A 20274-nucleotide genomic window follows, 5' to 3' on the forward strand; every position below is an offset into this window, starting at 1 on the left:
AAATCCTCATATATTTGCTGTTTTCTGTAGCTATTTAAAAAAGTGGTAGATTTGTGAAAATCATCACTGTCATTTTTGTAAACTTAGTTTTAGTATCTTCCCAATTTAGATATTAAATACATTTAAAATAACACAATGACATTTAAGTAAACATTATCTTAAAAGGAAAGTGAGTAAGTGGATAAGTAACCTCCAACTTTTTGCCAGACTTTATTTCAGAGGCTTCTGTATATTCTCTTATTTTCTTTGTACTACAACTTTATCATATTGGTGTCATTATTCCTATTTCAGAGGAAACTGATGCACAAAAAGGTTTAAAAAATATGCCTCAGGGGTGCATGGATGGCTCAGTTGGTTGAGTGTCTACCTTGGGCTCAGATCATGATCCCAGGATCTTATGATCAAGTCCCACATTGGACTCCTTGTAGCAGGGAGCCTGCTTCTCCCTTTGCCTGCCACTTCCCCTACTTATGCTCTCTCTCTTTTTCTCTCTGACAAATAAATAAATAATTTTTAAAAATGCTTCAAATTACACAGCTAGGAAATGAGGCTTCCATAACTTGAATTACAAATTGTGTGCTCCTACTGTATCACATTGTTCAAATTTCCAAATTTTACTTAGTGCTACATTCAGGAACCACTTAAGTATATGTATTCAAACAAAATATGTTAAAATTATTATTTAAGTAATATAAATATTTTAATATTGTCACTATATAATCTCATTTTAAAATATGTTTATAAAGAATATATAATATATATATATGGTTTACCAAAATGTCACATACAAATTTGTAACAGATGCCATAAGCTACATCACTTAACATCAACTCCTTTTCCTTGTGTCTTCTATAATACAGGCTAAAAAATTAAAATACTCAACTTTGTAGTACCAATTAGTAGGAGTCATCATGTGACTCAGTTTTTGTCAATGAAAAAATCACAACTGTGAGGATTCTGCATTTTCTGCTTCTTTTTCCTTCTTGCATGGAACAGTGATACTGGGGTTCTAGCCGTCACCACCCAGGTGTAGCTCTGGAAGTTAGAAGGGGCCCAGACCCTGAATGACACTGGTGAACTACGCCATCTGTGGATGGCTACCCTACACCTCTAGATCCACAATATAAATAAAGTTCGCTATGGACACATCACTGAAATCTCATTTCGGTTAGAAGCAGCTTAATGAATCCATAACTGATACAGTCCTCTCTGTACTGATTTGGCATGTATTTTCAATAGTATTTGTTATCAAAACTAAGTTTGGGGGTTAGCGTTTTGATGTGAAACTCAAGCTTAATTAACACACACTTTTTGCTTGCTTGAATTAACTGACTTCACCTTCTTTTTCTCAAACTGGATACTTTTATCCCCAGTAATATAGTCAAATAGGTTTAACAGACTTATTTTTCATACAATCTCCTAAGACATTATCTGGAGGACTTGACTGAAATCGAGGAAAGACTCATACAGTCTAGGCAGCATCTGATCCTAAGCCTAGTTCAGTTGAATATTTGGTCTTTAATTCTACAGTGACCCTCTCAGAAATAGATAGAGTTGACCATCAGGATGGAGAAACACAAAATTGTCTGCAATCTAGCCTGGAAATAAGCTATGTTGCCCTGTGACTCTGCCTCTATTCTAAACTCTGAGTCCCTCATAACAAGTGCCTTTACGAATATTGTTCTTCAAAAATGTCTTCTGGCAAGAAAAGCTTAAAGAAAGAATAGCTATCGCTGTCAATAATAGGCACCATGAACAGTCCAAGAAGAACCAAAAGACTGAGAAGATCTTGATCTTCTCCAATAATGTAATTACCACTGAAATTTCTCATCTAATTTTAATTTCCCAGTTTCTACTTGTAGAAATGTGAAACCTAGAAAAAAGAAGAGGTAATATCTATTTAGAGCGTTAGAGAAGCTCAGACTCAAAACTATCCCCCAAAATAACAAAATATTTTAATCAGATTTCCTAATTCTAGGTACAATTTACTCTACCATTCTAAGATTATTATATGGGCAAATAATCCCTCTAATTACCTAACATAAGTTTGTTACACAAACTTTTACAGTATGATAGTGTCTACATTCAATTCCCTCATCTTTATTCCCATCAAGTTTAAATATTGCTGTTCTTGACTCTTTAGAACCTCTTCTGAAATATCTTGGTAAATGAACTCTCTATTTCATATGGTTCAAAAATTCTTTCAGGGGGAAGGGAAGTGGAGAAGATAGGGGGAAAAAAAAGAAAGGAAGAACAATGCAAACATATGAGATAAACCAACAACAGCTGGGAGCTAGCTGGGTCAATCAAAGGAACATTTTAGTTATTGTTTGAGCAACACACAAAGTGACCCTCCTCTATTATCTCTGTATTTTCAGTAATTTTATTGCAGACAAAAGAGTTTTATGTGAGCAGATATTTTGCAGAAGTAAAGAAAACAAGTAAATTTCAGGGTTAGGTCAATGTCATACATATCAGAGAGAATATAAGCCCCCTGGGAATTCAAGATTTCAATAATTTAGACTCCATTAACCATGGGTAAAACTCAAGTGACCTTAATTAACTAATAATGCACTGAAGAGCCCTCTTTGCCTTGGCCACATACATACTAGAAACAGCAAAGGAACAACTGGTTTATTTTCCCCTTATAATTTACAAAATATAGGTGTTTAAAATGCATGTATGTGTATTTTGTGTGTGTGTGTGGAGAAACTAAAACAGAGATACTGTAGCTGTTATTTCACAGAGTACTAGATTTGAAAGAAAAAAAAAATGTATTAACTGGCCCAGAAAGAGTTTAGATAAGATTCTTCGTAGTTACTTTAAGTAGAAAAGGGTGTAAACTGAAAATTTCCAACTCAGGACCAACTCTGTGACTGAAAGGATATTATTTAACACCTTCTGAAAGTCCCTTATATTAACTGGTAAACTAAACAATTAAGCCATTTTTAGGGTCTCAAATGAATTGATATGATAAGTATCATCTATCATTTTATGTATTGTATATGAGAGGCTCAAGGACATAGGTTAAAATTTTTTTTCCTTTAATGGTCAGAAATGTAAGAATTTCAAAAAAATAGCATGACCCAGCCTCTCAGTATGTGGTCAAGTAGACAGTCTTAAATCTCCAAAGAATATTAGATCACTGGAAAGATTGTTAAAAGATCAGATATTTTTTTTTTCCTTGGGGGTTAGAAAAGAAAATAAATTTTATAGTTTTTCTAAATACTTCTTATAATTAAAATATAGGTATATTAATGACAAATTACATTTGATTAGTTATTACAGCTTACATTCAAAAGTAATATGCATGAGGACTACTAAAAAGCATAGAAATAATACTGCTTTAACCACATTCATTAATAAAGGATTATTGCTTAAAGGATTAATCTAAAAACTTTTGAAATCCAGATTTTAACTAAAAGATAAAAGTAAAGCATTGGGTCTGCTACTATCTACTTTGCATGTACTTCTAAAAATCTGTATAAATTAGGAACATTTTCTATTGCTGTTATTGATTATTCATAAGAATGAGAACCATATCACTAATTCCTTCTCTTATCATTCTTCTTCACTCCATATTAAAGGCAAAGAAATATAGTTAGGAAGGGAATTTTAAAATATGAAAAAACTTTATAATGGATTTTCTAAGTTAAGGAGAACCTTTTAAAAGGGAAATACTTTTAAAACAATAATCTAAGAATTGCACAACAAGTTCTAATACTTGAGGTTACCTTTGCAGAAGAGAAATAGTATCATAGAAGAAATACTTAATTCATCTAGAAAAAAAGCATTGCTTTTTTGAAACTTTGTAAAAGACTACTAGAACTAGGATAATACAGTAATTTGTATTTCTGAAAAATTAACCTCTTCGGTATTTTGTCATTAACCTGAATTTGCTGTCCCATTTCTAAGTTTGGTCCATATTTAACTAGCACTAAAGCAAAGTCAGAGTTTTCCTATATTATTCTAAAATGTCTTTCTTAATGTAAATATCTCATATGACAATTTACCTAGGAGGAAGTTTCTAATTATTTATGTAATTCTCTCATGAACCCAATAAATCTCAGCTGGGTTTTATGGGGCTCTTCTCCCTTTTTGGTATAACAATACACTTTGATTCTCCAAAGTAGAATATATTTTTCTCTCCCTCCTATACTCATCAGTGTTTATCAATCACTGCAGTGTCATATGCATTTATTGGGAAAACCAGAGCTCTGCCCCACTCTATAAAATGAAAATACCCTTACCTCAGCACTACCTCTGTTAACTATGAGTTAGGATTTACTAAAGGAACAATAAGAAAAGTAAAAGATGATCCAGGCAGAAATGAGACAGCCACAGAACAGAGATCTTCATAGTATACATGCTCAAAAGCTAATCAGTAAATGGACAAATTTACAAATAAATGAAAGTTAGGAAAATCTTATGCTCCCACTCCAGCACTGAGAAAGAGGATAAAAATGTTTGTGGAATCCAAACTCAGAACATATTTTATAATAGAAACATTATATTAAATTACAGTTAAATGCCACTTATATTTATATTGTAGTACTCATAAATAAGTTTTTATAGAATGGTCTTGTGTTTTATCCATCACTAATTGCATTTGCTACAAAGAAGTGGATCTGAGTTTCAAATAATGAACACAGGTTATATACCAACTTTATTATCTGTGAATGCAATTAATGGGGACCTAAGAAATGCTGAAAGCCTGAACCTCTCTAAGAGGTATTAAATCACTAAACACAACTCTGAGGGGGGGTTCTAGTCTGCATCTACATGGAGTAGAGCTTATTGTCATGTGGAGAGAGGGACATCAATTGTGGCTTACATGCCACTTTTATTAACAAGATTTAGTAGACTTACTGAAAAGGCATTCCTTCAACTGCTGTATGTTCTTAGGACAATTTCTAGAAATCTTACTAGTTGTTAATTTATAATTTTCACCAGGTATGATTGCTTCACTGGGAAGATGATCCATGAAGCACCTCACTCCCCATTCTGGAAGCCCCCTTCCTACTCTTAGTCCTGGTCCTCTTCTCCAGTTTTCTTTGCTTTCTAGATATAGGAGATGAAAGTCTCTACCTAAGCTGTCAAGGAGGCCGTCTACTTTCACACTTGACTTGTAATTACCATTTAATTGCTCTCAGCTTTTTATTGTATTTTTTTAGGGCTCCTATCAAGCTCAGTAATAGTCACCCAACCCCACTTTATTATTTTTCCCATATTCTTCAAAACCTAACTAGAGATTCAGCTTAATGTTAGAATGCTATTAGGTTATTACCTAAGGGTGAACACCTGTGGAAAGGAGGTGATGGAAGGAGAATGATGCAGGAAGAAGTTAAACAGAAATGAAGGCTCTGTGGCATCAGTCAACCCCAAGGTAAGCTCCAGAGTTAAAGTGGTGCATTAGACTTATAATGAGTCAAAATATCCAGCCTTGTTACACCACCTTGTTCAGTCATTGAATGGAGACCATGCCTGGAAGGACATAATATTGATTGGAAGACTTTTTGAAACTACAGTAATCCCTGAAGGGGCTGGCAGTTGAAGGTTCTTGACCAATAAGCCTTACTAAAGCAGTAAAAACAAGTCCTTGGAAACAAATCATTGACTATATATCATGACATGATATATTACCATGTCTATCTGTAGCCCAGGTCTCAACTCCAAAGATGAAGGAGATTTCAGACTCTCTGAGTATCTGGCCTGAATATATGCATTGGAAATATTCACCAAATTACCTTTCAGAACTTTAGATCTTAGAAGTGGTAAGACTTCTACAAGGGCTAGGGCTTTTAGTCTGTACCATAACCAGGAAGGACATGATTTTCCCTTGTGCACTCCAACCTGAGCTTTCATTCCAAATTTACTGTTAATATAAAATTATATCTTACTGTAGGATTCAAAGTTTCAAGAAATCCACATATCTCAGCCCTATATTCAATATCTACATGTTCCCCCAGTTGATCTCATTGACACAATTATGACAAAATCATTACCAGGCAACACAGAGTCAAATTCAAATCTTCTGATTTGAAATTCTGTGGTCTGTAACCGACTCTATACTCAGAACATCAATATAAGCAGAGTTTGTAAGGAGACTGAGGGAGAATAGAGTAATATATTTTTTCTGAATATATGGTGCTTTCTGAATGATCCATACTTATTAGGTACACTAGAGAAAAAATACATTTATTAATAATACAGCAATAATTTTGGAGACAATGTCTCTTCTTTTCTCAACACACTTTTATCTACATATTGACTAAATGAAGGTTTTGTTTTAGCCTAGCAAATAGTCATCGTCCCTTTGATTCCTTGAGCACAGTATTATATAAATTATAATACTGGCTTCTGTAATGGAATTTGCTAGTCCCAGAACTATATATATATACTATATGTAACAAACTCATAAATCCAAGTCTTTCTGAAACTCCTTCAGCCTTGGTCATCTAAAAATGTCAAATTGAAAACATTTAAAGTATATCTCCAATCCTTCTTATCAATCTCTTTAAAAAATTCTTTAGGAATGCCTGGGTGGCTCAGTGGGTTAGGTATCCATAACTCTTGATTTCTGTTGGGGTCATGATCTCAGGGTCATGAAATTGAGCCCCAGTCATGCTCCGTGCTCAGCAGGGAGTCTCCTCAATATTCTCTCTCTCCCTTTCCCTTTGCCCCTCCCCACCATGTGTGCTCTTTCTCTCTAAAGTAAATAAATCTTTAAAACATTCTTTAACTTGAGCTCTAATATCTCTAGGTCCTGTGGTTTTATATACTTCTAAAGCATTTAACTCTATCTAGAGAAAAGGTATAATGTCTTCAAGTAGAGACAGTATTTCCTCTTGAAGATAATGGGCATTTTAATTTTGGAGATCTTAATGATTTCAGCTGCTCTATATCTAATATGAGAGAAATAGCATCCATTTTCTAGACTATGTGCCCCAACACAGAATATATAATGCCTTCTATTTTGTTACATTTTATAAGTTAGAGTATTTTAAAGTTGTATAGGAATATTGTATCAATATGTACAAATTCCATGGACCATGGAATCTGAGTAGAATTGACTTACCTACACAGCTCCATGTGAGGGCCTTTATTGTACCAGCCAAGCAATGACTATATATAGTATAAAAATTATTAGCCTATCTCTGTCTACAATTATTTCAGTTAACATATGAGTCAAGTTGGATTAATCAGAGTGAGGCATAAGAATTTGTTGATAATTAGGGGACGAAGTATGAGTAAGGAAGCAGGTAGCCCAGATTGCCGCTGGGAGCCATCTTAAACCTGATAAGCACTACCATTCTGAAAGTTAGAGCTATAATATCTGAACAGACTAGTGCTTATTGACATTTTAATTCTCTGAATAGCTCCTCATCTCAGCCCTCATTTACCTATGCAGAAAATTTTGCTTTATGATTTAAGTGAGCTTTAGTTTTCTGTTATTTGCCATTGAAAATATCCAATTTATCAAGTATTTTAATACACATCATCTATTTTTTTTTACTGATTTCAGAAGTAGAATTCAGTGATTCATCATTTGCATATAATACCCAGTGCTTATTACATCAAGTGCTCTCCTTAATGCCCATCACCCAATTATCCCTTCTTCCCACCCATTGCCCTTCCAGCAATCCTTGGTTTGTTTCCTGGAGTTCAGTGTCTCTTATGGTTTGCCTCTCTCTCAATTTTCATCTTATTTTATTTTTCCTTCAGTTCCCCTTTGTTCATCTGTTTTGTTTCTTAAGTTACACAAATGAGTGAAATTATATGGTATTTGTCTTTCTCTGACTGATTTATTTTGTTTAACATAATACCCTTTACTTCCATCCATGTCATTGCAAATGGCAAGATTTCATTCCTTTTGATGGTTAAGTAATATTCCATTGTATACCTCTGTTTCCAAAGAATTCGCCTAACAACTTGAAGGCAAAACAGAGACTGAAATCCAGGTATTTGAATTGCCATATCTATAGACTTTCCAACTTTCCTCATTAGTTTAAAATTATTATTTTCATCTCTAATCATAATTGTAGTTCTCTTTCAAACTTGTGTATGATATCCCATCTCCCTGTGTTCTTGTCATTTCTTGGAGGAAAAAGAAAAAACAACAACTAAAATAACCATCTATATAAAAATGAAGTTCTGAATATTTCTCTTGAAGTTATTACTCTATTATAAAACATAAGTTAAGTATTTAATCTAAACCAGGTTCTATTCAAGGGATGGGTATAAAATACCATCACAGTATAATTATTGAAGCAAGTAAATGAATATATAATTATGGTAGGCATGTTAGGTCCTGTAAGAGAGAAAACCAAAAAGTGCTGTGGAGGTCTATAGGCTAGACTACACAAATTGGGAAAAGGTTCCTACCAGATATACCATTTAAGCTGTAGCTTGGAATGATAGAGAGGGCTTTACTTAGAGGGTTGGGAAAGACACACTAGGCATGAAGCTTAGCACAATTATGAAACTGTACTTACTTTATAAAGAAAGGGAGATAGCAGAGAGAAATAAAACCTATGATCACTTACTAAATAACTAAGATCAAATGGACACATTATACATTCTCTAAAAAGATATCAAAGGTAAAAATATACAGCACATTACTGATAGTTTTATAGTCCTGTGTGAGACCAGAGATGATACTAGAATGGAATGGAGTATATGGGACCACAATGTGACCTGAAGGAAACTTAAAGACTCACTTACCAAATACTATCTATTTCACTGACTTCCCACAGTGCTCCTGGATGCACCTTCAAAACAAAATCCTGGCAGTTTTGACAAAATTTGATAAAAATTCTTACCAATGAAGTATGATGACTTTTAAGAGCATCAGGAAGAAGAGACTCTCAGAGCCTGAAGAAAAAGAAGGTATGGCCTATGCTGAAAAAGGTAGATTCCCAGAGAACCCATGCAGGAAGCAAGTGGACAGAGGTGAAGTCCTGGGGGATGGAGCACCAAAAGGGAAAAAAAATGAGAACAAAGGCAATCCAAGTCATTTAATAGACTTTATTCCTAGGAAGTAATCATGGAAAGAAATAAATGAAAAGTGGTTGGTTCACACAGTTTAATGTGGAAAACTCTAAGGGCAGACACATTTTAGTGAATAATGCATAGAAAAAAATCCCTTTTCCAACAGACAACACTTTTTTAGGAAAAGATCAAGGATAGGAGAATGCTAAAAGTAGCTACATTTAATTTTTTTCATAACATTTCTTGTTTCATAGCACAAAATTAAATAGACTCCTATATTTTGATATGGGGAGGGAGTAAATGATTCAGCTGACCCAGCAAAATCACAAATGGAAAAGAAAGTCTTTAACTGAAAAAGGCTTGTTAAGATTGGGGGTTGGCCAAGACATCCTATTCTAGGATGATTTACAGTCAGGAAACTTATCTGCAATTCTAAAACTGCAGACTTTTATTTTATACCATAAATAAGAAGTAAACTTTGCCATAGGTTTTGGAAGAAAATCACTGTTCGAGATTAAGGCTTCCTATTTATATTCACAGACCAACAGTTGGTGAACGCTTACTGGCTAGAAGATTATACTGATAATAATAATAATAGTTCATCAAACAATTACTCCATGTCAGGGCTTATTCTAAATTATTTACTTATAATTTTTCACTTTATCCTCCCAACAAGATTATGAACAAGATTATCATTATCCCAGATTTATAGATGAGATGCCCTGGGCAGGTTTCCTCTTGCCCAATGATACACAGTAAGCGTCAGAACTGAACAAGAACCAAGAAGGCAGACCCAACCTATCCTTTTCCTTTAATCTGCTACATATTGATACTGCAGGGAAAATAATAAATGTAATTGTGTTTAGGGCATATAAAGCAGTATATTTTTGTAAAACTAGGAATCAAGAAACTTGAGTATATGATGTCTTTCTGCCACTGCCATGTTCTCTTTAGACAGGTTCTTCACACCCTGCTGTCATTAGTTTTCTTATCTGCACTAAAAAAAGAGGTGTAATATTTTCAAATGGTCTAGGATTCTAGAACTATGCAAGCCATAGCTACCCACTCACAAGGTTCTTACCTTTCAGAGTTCAAAATCAGGTATCTATCAAAATCGAGTGTCTATCAAAATAAAGTGTCTACCTTTCACATTTTTTTACCCCTTTCTGACATACCATAAGTAATCGCAGAGTACTACATGCTTTTAGCACTGATTTTCAGTCTGTGTTAAATGTTTACATCTTTGCAACTGCATCTGTTTTTTTTTCGATGTGAGTTTACTTAATTTCAGGACAGATACCATGACTTATTAGTGTCTTCTGAAGTAAGATGCCTCCTCAAAATACTAGATCCTTAATAAAAACATAATGGGATTAAGTTACTCTTTCACAACTTTAGTAGAATTCGAAAAGACAAAGCAACATTATTCAACCAAGGATTTCCATGGGGTATGAAGAATATTCTAAGGCTATTCTTATGTTTGGAGTGTAAATGCAACAAGAATAAGGAAATATTGGAGGACTCTTGAAGGGAAGTAGTTATATATTCCTCAAAGGAAGCATGAAGAACTCATACACTGGCTTTGAGCATCTGAGTAATCAATATTTTACTAGAAAAAATACAATACAATGAGAATACAACACGCTGAACACACAGACTGCTTATAGTGATTCAATTTTAAATATTCTATGCAACCATCATATTGCATGTCTCCCTTTTGTCAATTGGCACAGGTGTTTGGAAGATACAAAATTTGGTTACGGAGGCTATAATTCTTATCCATGTTTTTTTTTTTTTTCTCTTGGTGTTTAGGGCATTTATCTTCCTTATAATAAAGGATATTTCTTGTGCTGATTTGTTTTGGTGCCTAAGAAGAAGGACACCTTTATGCTCTTCTCTCTGGGCATTTCCTACAAAGCTTTACCTCAGAGTTTTGATGCACTTTGTTTTGAGGCTTCCCTCAGAACTAGTGACTTCCAGGTATAATTTCCAAATATGCTGTTTGCATTCAGGAGCTGCCTGTGGTTATGTTTCTCCACAAGTTGACTGTTCTTGGATTTTTTTGTTGCTGTTTGCTTTTAGGCATTTATCAGAACAGAAGTGTTACAGATGCTTTTTAGATGCTGAAATGGCTGCATCTTGAGGCTACAACATGACAGATGCATGCCGGTTGCCTGTCACCCAAGCTCTCATCTACAGCTAGTGGCAGCCCCAAATGCCCCTGACATCCCTCCTGCATCACATAAATTAATGAAACATCAGCCCCCAAAATATAAATAATAAGTTCTGAAACCCAGATTTAGGTTACCAGAAAGGCTATTTCTTTATCATCATCACAGTTCATTAACAAATGACAACATTTCTGTGGCAATAGAAGTAAAATCCTGTTTATAAACTGTATGTTAGCCAGACTAGCTCATTCATTTCTACCATCAGAGCTGCTTCTTAAATTTTAATGTTCTCTTCCTTACCTACCCTAGACCCATTTACTTTTATGATGAGTAGGACCTCTTGCCAAACAAATTCAACAATATTGATTGCTTTGCTTACTGGATTCTGAAAGTGCTCAATATTTGAATCCTACCACTTTACCCTGTATGTTACACATTCAATATTTTGTACACTTATACAGGGTTACATATAAGTAACTAGGAAATCCTACTAGGGATCCTTTCCCTAATAAGAATAGGAGTGTGAAGGTAAAGACTATATTGTTTACTTCTTCAGTGTTCTTTATACTATTTGGCATGAGTCTAAAAATATAGAAAACACCTACTAGTGTACATAAAATTTATCTCATTGGAAAACTTTAAAGATTTTTTTCACAAGCACTCAGAATCACTGAAAGTCCAGAGGAAAAGAAACTCTCATAAATTTGGTATAACTGTAAGTTGTTGCAACCTTTCATAGAAGCATTTTGTTATTATCTGTCAAAATTTTTAGGTATGATATATTTGAATCAGGAATTTCAATTTAAAGAATCTAGTCTATGAATATTATAAATCAAGCCAATTAAGATACATTACAGCATTCTGTAACAGAATCACTTTTATTAGCAATAGAAATGAAGTCAGTCTGAACATTCATCAGCATGCAACTGGTTAGATAATGGTATATTCATACCACAGACTTTGAAGCAATACTTTAAAAAATAAAGCTGACCTAGATGTACTAAGAAAAAAAAATTTGTAGTATACTGTTAAGGAAAAGACAACCTAAAACATAAATAAATAAGCAACAAACAAAAAATATACCAAAAAAATTGCAGAACAATGTATAGTATAATCATTCTAGTAGCACAAACACACCACATGTGTTTGGGGAAGCTGTAGGCATGCATATCAAATAGGGAAGGGAAGAGAAATCATTTTCATTTTGACTAACATTTTGAATGGTTTTATTTATTAATGTATTTGAATGCCTATTATATTCCAGACAATGTGCTAGGTTGTGATTTCACTGGAATGTTTTTAACAACTGCACTTTTTACTCATTTGAAATTATTTGTTTTTTAAATGATTTCTAACCAAAAATATTATCATGGTTCATCAGAGAACTATGCCTTTAAGAGTACTGAAATTTGTTTATATAGGCCACTCAAGGAAAATGGCAAGATTATGTTTTAAACAAGTCAGAGCTGCAGGCATGATAGAATCCATTAAGCTTATCAAGACGAGACTATGTGAAATCCTTGAAACAAATTCCTATATCAAGGTGCATGATAGAAATCTTACATATGGATGCATATCAAGTTTTTATAGGAGTTACTGAAAGAATGCTGCCTTTCTAGCTAGACCATGGTAAAAAGTAATTAATTGCCTTAAAAATTATCTCAAGTTTCTGCTGAGCATTACATAGACCATGGTGCCTCCAACTGGACATGACTTTAGATATCATCTTGCCGTTAATTGTGGATTAAAGTTATATATTACAGTGATAATAGTATAACAGTTTGGAACAGACAGACATGATTCACAGCCTTTCCCTCCCACTTAGTAATAAAGTGTGATAGGTACAGAATACTTAAAATCACTGCTTCATTTTTTCCATCAGTAAATAGAGATACTAAATATAAGTTACTTATGGTTGTGTAACAACTCCATAAGTGAATGCATATAAATAAAGGTAACGTATGTAAAACACTCAGTATAGCAACTGACCCATAATAAGCAATAAATAAATATCTCCTGGTACTATTATTTATGATATTTTTGATGACAGAATTTAGAAGGTGTGATTCTTTGGGGATTACAAATTCTTTAGAGCATCTATTCATATGTTTTATAATATTTTCCCACTAGTTTACTAGTTTCCTATTGCTGTTGTAGCAAATTGTCATGAAGTTAGTGGCTTAAAGTAACATAAATATATTACCTTTTCGTTCTTAAGTTCAGAAGTCTAAAATGGTCTGCAGGACTGCATTCCTTTTGCAGGCCATAGGAGGGAATTCATTTCTTTGCCTTTCTCAGCTTATAAAGTGCATCTACATTCCTTGGTTCATGGCCTCTTCCTCCATCTTCAAAGCCAGCAATAGCTGGGCAAATCTTTCTCATATTACCCTACTTTTACATACCACTACTATAGTCACATCTCCCTCTTCATTCCTCTAATAAGGGTCCTTGTGATTACATTAGGCCTGCCTAGATAATCCAAAATAATTTCCCCATCTCAAGATCCTTAATTTAGTCACATCTTCAAAGTCCTTTTTAAAGTAACATTCACAGGTCCTTTAGATTTGGATATTAGCATCTTTATGGAGCCATTATTCAGCCTACTTCAACTAGTAAATAAATTCAGGGAAATTTGAATAGACATGCAAATTTTCTTTTTCAAAAACTTCATCTGTCATTTATTCTGTTACTATTGGGGCAGTGTGAATTTTATCTTCAGTTTCACTATAATATGCAATAAGATGGTCAGACAGTACATCAATTAGCAATTAATGAGTACTCATTGATGTAACAGAATCTGTTGCTCCCTTGAGAAAGTTCATAATTCCTTACTTAACCTCAAAATGTCCTTTATTGGACATCATCTAAGACTAGGAAGAAATTCTGAATCTCATTAGAACGTAAAAAGTGAAAGTGACCTTAAAACCATCTTTTCAAGAATACGCTCTTGTGTGTTATATAAAATGCTAGATCTGAGAGATATAAATATATGGCTCTCAGAAAGAGACTTCATGGTCAAAAATATGTGTAAACCACTGTATATTATATACCCTATTTTGAGATTTAAAAATAATATGATCATATTATCATGTTAATTAACCTGATAGGTTTTGAAAAAGTAAATCTTTTTTTTAAAGAAGTTCATAGATTTTATAACTACACAAAATTTATTTTTTTCCTTTTGGTTGTTTTTTTCCAGAATCAGTGAGAGTAAGTCCATTGGACATCACTATGGGAAAATGACTAATCCAGTGCTTCTCAACTGTTATTTCTGGGCCAGCAACATCAGCACCAACAAAGACCTTGTTAGAATCCAATCTGTTTGCACAGCTGAGCATGCTCAGTCCCAGAGTTTACTTGCTCTCTCTGCCTCTGTAGGTCAAAGCTTTACTTTGGGTAATGTCATACCTTAGGCATGCCAAATCCCAAAATATTTTGCCATTTGATTATCAACTTTTCCTGATGTTCCACAGTGACACCCATTTCCAACACTGGGCTCATAGCAACAGGCTATGTAATTGTTCATCCTGTAGAGGATTTATTCTCTTATGCTCATGCTTTGAATCTGTATCTCTGGGTAGTATTTATAGCTTGAATAGACATAGTACATCTTAATACTGCTCCTGTCCCTACTCAAAGACAAATGTCAGATCAAACTATTGTTTTCTTATGTACAAGAAGTCTTTTCACATCTTTTATCTAAGAAATGGTTTGGAAAAACCCCATGATTCTTCTCTGTAACTTCCTTACCTTTGTGTACGAAAGAAAAAAAGCCACTAAAACCAAAGATTTTTAACAATCATTGTACAAATTCCTTTGTTAAACTAAACTACTACACTTTGCCGTCATACTGTTTTCTCTTCAATATGATGGTACAAGAACAATGTTAAATGAAGTAGGTAGTATTGCAGGAGAGAAGTTCAAATCACAGAAGTAAAAAGTTCGAATATTTATAATTTTGATTGAATTGAAGTTTATTTTTATAAGGAAGACTTTTCTTCCCTAAAATTGTTTCTGGAATGACAAATTGTTCCCATTATTAAAACTTGAAGTTGTTAAAAAGGGAAAAAAAAAAGTCTGCTCAGGAAATAATCTAGCATCGTAAAACATTACTAACATATGATTAGAGGAAAAAAGTTAATTAATCAAGCAAGAAGGATAAGGAAAACAAATTTTATAAAGAAGGAAAGAATGCTAAATTTAAATTTGAGTTAAGAATTATAACTGGCATGGGATGCCTAGGTGGCTCAGTTGGTTGGACGACTGCCTTCAGCTCAGGTCATGATCCCGGAGTCCCGGGATCGAGTCCTGCATCGGGCTCCCAGCTCCATGGGGAGTCTGCTTCTCCCTCTGATCTTCTCCTTGCTCATGCTCTCTCTCACTGTCTCTCTCTCAAATAAATAAATAAAATCTTTTTTTAAAAAAAGAATTATAACTGGCAAAGATTTTTAAAATATATAAGGAAGAAAGATGATAATGAAAAATTTTATTTGGGTGAATTTTGTGATGATGGTCATGATAGTGGTCGTTTTGAACCTTAAGAAAGAAAAGATGACAAAGTAAGCAAAATTTGTTGGAAAGCAAATATTGAAAAGAAAGCTTTTTTTGGAATTTTTAACTTTTTTAAAGTTTTTAAAAATTTCTTTCTAGAGAAAGAGAGAGTGAGACAGATTGAGCAGGGAAGGTTTCAGAGGAAGAGGGAATCTTAAGCTGTCTCCACACTCGGCATGGAGTCCAACATGGGGCTTGATCTCACAACCCTTAAATCATGACCTGAGCTGAAATTAATTTTAAGAGTCATTTGCTTAACTAACTGAGCCACACCAGGCACCCTGGAATTTTAAAATTTGTATTTCTTATAATCGTTGGTGTTCTGCCTTTCCAATTATATATAAGTTGAACAAAAGAAAGGCAAGACTTCTTTAGCCATTTATGAGAATGTAGTTCTACTAGTGTGATTTCCCCTCCAGCTGTGATATCCCCACAAGCTGAGAGGATATATTTCCTCTGCATAAATTTAAGAAGCCTGGCAGTAACATGAGTGGATGGCAATAAATATTATTGTCACCTGCACTTAAATGGAATTTCTGGTGTCTTGTTTTTCATTGCTGTCAGTAGTGTATCTCTCTTTAAGATAATATTTCATCAAACTTATAATGAAAATGATAATGTGGCCAAAGTTTATTTACAGCATAACTTTCTATCAGTTGGGTTGAGTTTTTGTTGTCATATTAATCAAACACAAACTTGAAACTCTTCAAAAATACTTTTCCAAAATAAATACTTTTAAAAACATATAAAGAGACAAACTTTAAAGCCACAAATTTTTTTCAGTATAATATCAGCTAAAAGAATGCATTTTCTTTTATTATTAAGAATTTTGGGGGTGCCTAGGTGGCTCAGTGGGTTAAAGCCTCTGCCGTCCGCTCAGGTCATGATCCCAAGGTCCTGGGATCGAGCCCCACAGCAGGCTGTCTGCTTGGCAGGCTCTCTGCTTGGCAGGGAGCCTGCTTCCCCCAACCCTCTCTGCCTATTTGTGATCTCTGCCTGTCAAATAAATAAATAAAGTCTTAAAAAAAAAAGAATTTTGGTGAGTCACAAAATTTTCATGAAAACAAAGACCATATGGCCATATCTACCAAAATGAAATTGCAATTTCCCCCAAAGGAATTTTTCAAAAAAACTGAAATGGTCAAGAAAAGTAAATCTCTAGCCACTCCCATCTTCATATAAATTGGAATAATATACAAAAGATTCCATTTCGTTAAAAATAGTTTTGGTTTTAATAATACTAAAACTTTTTTCAAACAAACATGATAGTAAAAATGCTGCCTTTTATTAGATAATATTCAAAGAATAGCATACGGTATGCTCAATATTGAGTTTGTAGTCATATTTCATATTTATAATTTATATCAGGATCATATTTTATAGGTATGTGACAGAATCAATTGGGATTATTGGTCATAAAAATTATTTATAGGGTGAAAGGAAAAGAATACTGTTAGCACAGGATAAAAGCATACAAAATTAATTTCCACACTTATTAGTTGTGTGAATCTTAGGTGAGTTATTTAAATCCTCTTAGTGTCTTCTTCTATAAAATGGGTATAATAGAAGTACCTACTTCATAGGGTTGCTACAAAGATTAATAAGTTAACATTTATAAAGTACTGAGATGAGATCTAGCATATAATAAATACTAGATAAATATTTATTAAATGAAATAAATAAATAAATGGGACCAGACAAGTTGGAGACAACCGCCATTTCTTATTTCAAGATATTTCTAATGGTGTCTCTAATAATTAAGCACTGTTATCCAAGAGTAAAAATGTCATTCTTGGGGGAGACAAGATGGCAGGGAAGTAGGAGGAGGCATCATTTCAACCTGTAACCTAAAGTGAGCTGATTACCTACCAAAGAACTCCGATCACCCATGAAATCAGCCTGAGATCAGAATTATACAAGTCTGGATCTCTACGGGGACAGAAGACACCAGTGGGCAGGTAAAGCGGAGTGGGAACATCGGACTGATATTGGAAGATAAGCCAAAGGGGGAGGGAGCCACCAGAGGCGACCAATTGGAAAGTAATACCCCAATACTAGAGTGCCCTGCGTCTGGGGACCAGCATTAACTTGGAGTCTGGTTAAGAGCACTCAAAAAGAACAAAGGATCACGGGTGGAAATTGTGGGAATTGGGGCGGTTAGGGACAGGGGCTTAAGTCCCCAGACCCAGGACAGCCACCCCTGGCACCGAGCCAGAGAGTGTGGTGGAGAAACCAGGTCTTGGTCCCTGAGCCACCAGCATGCTTGAGAGGGCATGGAGTCCGGCTCCCGTGAGGGGCTGGAAGTCTTGCCACCCGGCAGAAACATAGCCTTTTTGCAGTCCCCACGCTCGCGCTGCACTATGCTATCAGAGCCTGCGATGCACCACACCCTCCCCTGAGAGAGGTGCGTGAAGGCGCCAGCCCAGTGCTCTCGGACCCAGAAAGACCAGGCACTCACAGCCTGGGCCAGCAGGAAAATCTCAGTGTGTGATCACTGCTTGGAACCTCTCTGGCGGTCTAGAGCTGCCCAGACAGCCGCTGTTGTCGTGGTTTTGGGTACAAGCAGGAGTTCCTGTGTCGCCAGGGACAGCGACTCAGAACCTGCTCTGTCTGCGGTGGAGGGGAAACTTATCTGCTCTGCAACACCCAGAGGGGAACAGAGTGAGGTTTCTCTCTGAGGGGAGGTCTGGGCGCAGTTTGCTTTCCTCTAAACCTCCAAAAACCATCAAAAGCTGTCAAGACGAGAGGAAAAAAAAAAAAAATGAACAAACATAAAAACCTCCAGAGAACAAAAGCCTGAAAAACCAGTTTCCTCAGAGCCCACCCCCTTCAAGGGGGACTTAACTCAGGGAACATTGCCTGAAAACCCACCTAACAGGCCCCTCCCCCAGTAAACCAACCAGGAAAAAAAAAAAGAAGAAGAAAAAAAAAAGACGACAAGAGAACCACCACTACTTCATAGATACAATGTTGTTGGTTTTTTTTTTTTTTAAGATTTTATTTATTTATTTATTTATTGAACAGAGAGATCACAAGTAGGCAGAGAGGCAGGAAGAGAGAGGGAGAAGCAGGCTCGCCACTGAGAAGAGAGCCCGATGTGGGGCTCGATCCCAGGACCCCGAGATCATGACCTGAGCTGAAGGCAGAGGCTTAAGCCACTGAGCCACCCAGGTGCCCCCATAGATAACAACTTTTATTTTTAATTCATTCCCATTATTCTGGTTCATTTTATATATAGATAGATAGATGATAGATAGATAGATAATTTTTTAACCTATTTACCATCACAGTGAGATGTCCAGTACATCAAATTCCATAATAACCTTTTAACCTGAACTTTTTGATACATATACCTATGTTTTCCTTTTGCTTTACTATTTTTTAATTTTTTTTTAACTTTAGTTTAGTTTAGTTTAGATTATTCTTTTTTTATTTTTATTTTTAAATATTCATATAGAGTTAAACTTTAAGGTAATCCCCTTTCCCCAATCAATGCTACCCCTATAGGTAAACCAATTTTTAATCCCCCTTTATCTTAGGAAAGTTGAGTCCTTTAACAAAGATATCAAGACACATCCAGGAAGAATAGAAATAACCTTCCTCGCCCACACTGAGAATTTATAACCACTCTCCCATCTTTTTATTCTGCCAGTGTTCTGTGTATTTGTGTTTGTCCTGATAGTATATAAATCTTATACTTGGGGTTCTTTTTGACGAGGTTCTTTTTTTTTTTTTTATGTATATATATATATATTTTTTTTTTCCTCTTGTCATATACTTTTATCAGTCTTTTTGTTTGTATACTTCATAAATCTTACCTTGGGGCCAATTTGGGCTGAGCCTTCTCTTTTATCTTCCCTTTTTTTTCCTGTCTCTCTCTCTCTCTCTTTTTTTCTTTTTCTTTTCTTTTTTCTCTCATTTGGGTGGGGACTCCTGATTGCTCAGAAGCGTTCCAGGGTGCACCTTGACTGCACCACGGTCGATACAACCAGCTACATCTGTTCAGCCATCTCTCACCAAAGTGACTAGGAGGAGGAAAGTCCAACAGAAGAAAAATTCAGAGGATGAGCCTTCTGCAACAGAGCTAATGGCTATCGACATAGACAATATGTTGGAAAGGGAATTCAGGCTAACAATTATCCAGGCAATAGCTAGGTTGGAGAAAGCCATGGATGATAAATGGAACTGATTAGGGCAGAACTGAAAGCCACCAGGGATGATGTTCACAATGTTAGGGCAGAACTGAAAGCCATCAGGGATGATGTTCACAATGCTCTCAATGAGTTCCAATCTAATCTAAATACTCTAAAAACTAGGGTAACTGAGACAGAAGATAGAATTAGTGATCTGGAGGACAAACAGAGAGAAAGGATCAGGAGGAAGCCTGGAACACACAGCTTAGAAGCCACGAAAACAGAATCACGGAAATAAATGATGCCATGAAATATTCCAACATCAGAATTATTGGAATCCCTGGAGGGGAAGATAAAGAAAGAAGTCTAGAAGATATAGCGGAACAAGTTTTCCATGAAAATTTTCCCAATCTCGTGAATGGAACCAG

This window comes from Lutra lutra, chromosome 6 (genome assembly GCF_902655055.1).
Source record: "Lutra lutra chromosome 6, mLutLut1.2, whole genome shotgun sequence".
In the NCBI taxonomy this organism is placed as follows: Eukaryota; Metazoa; Chordata; class Mammalia; order Carnivora; family Mustelidae; genus Lutra; species Lutra lutra.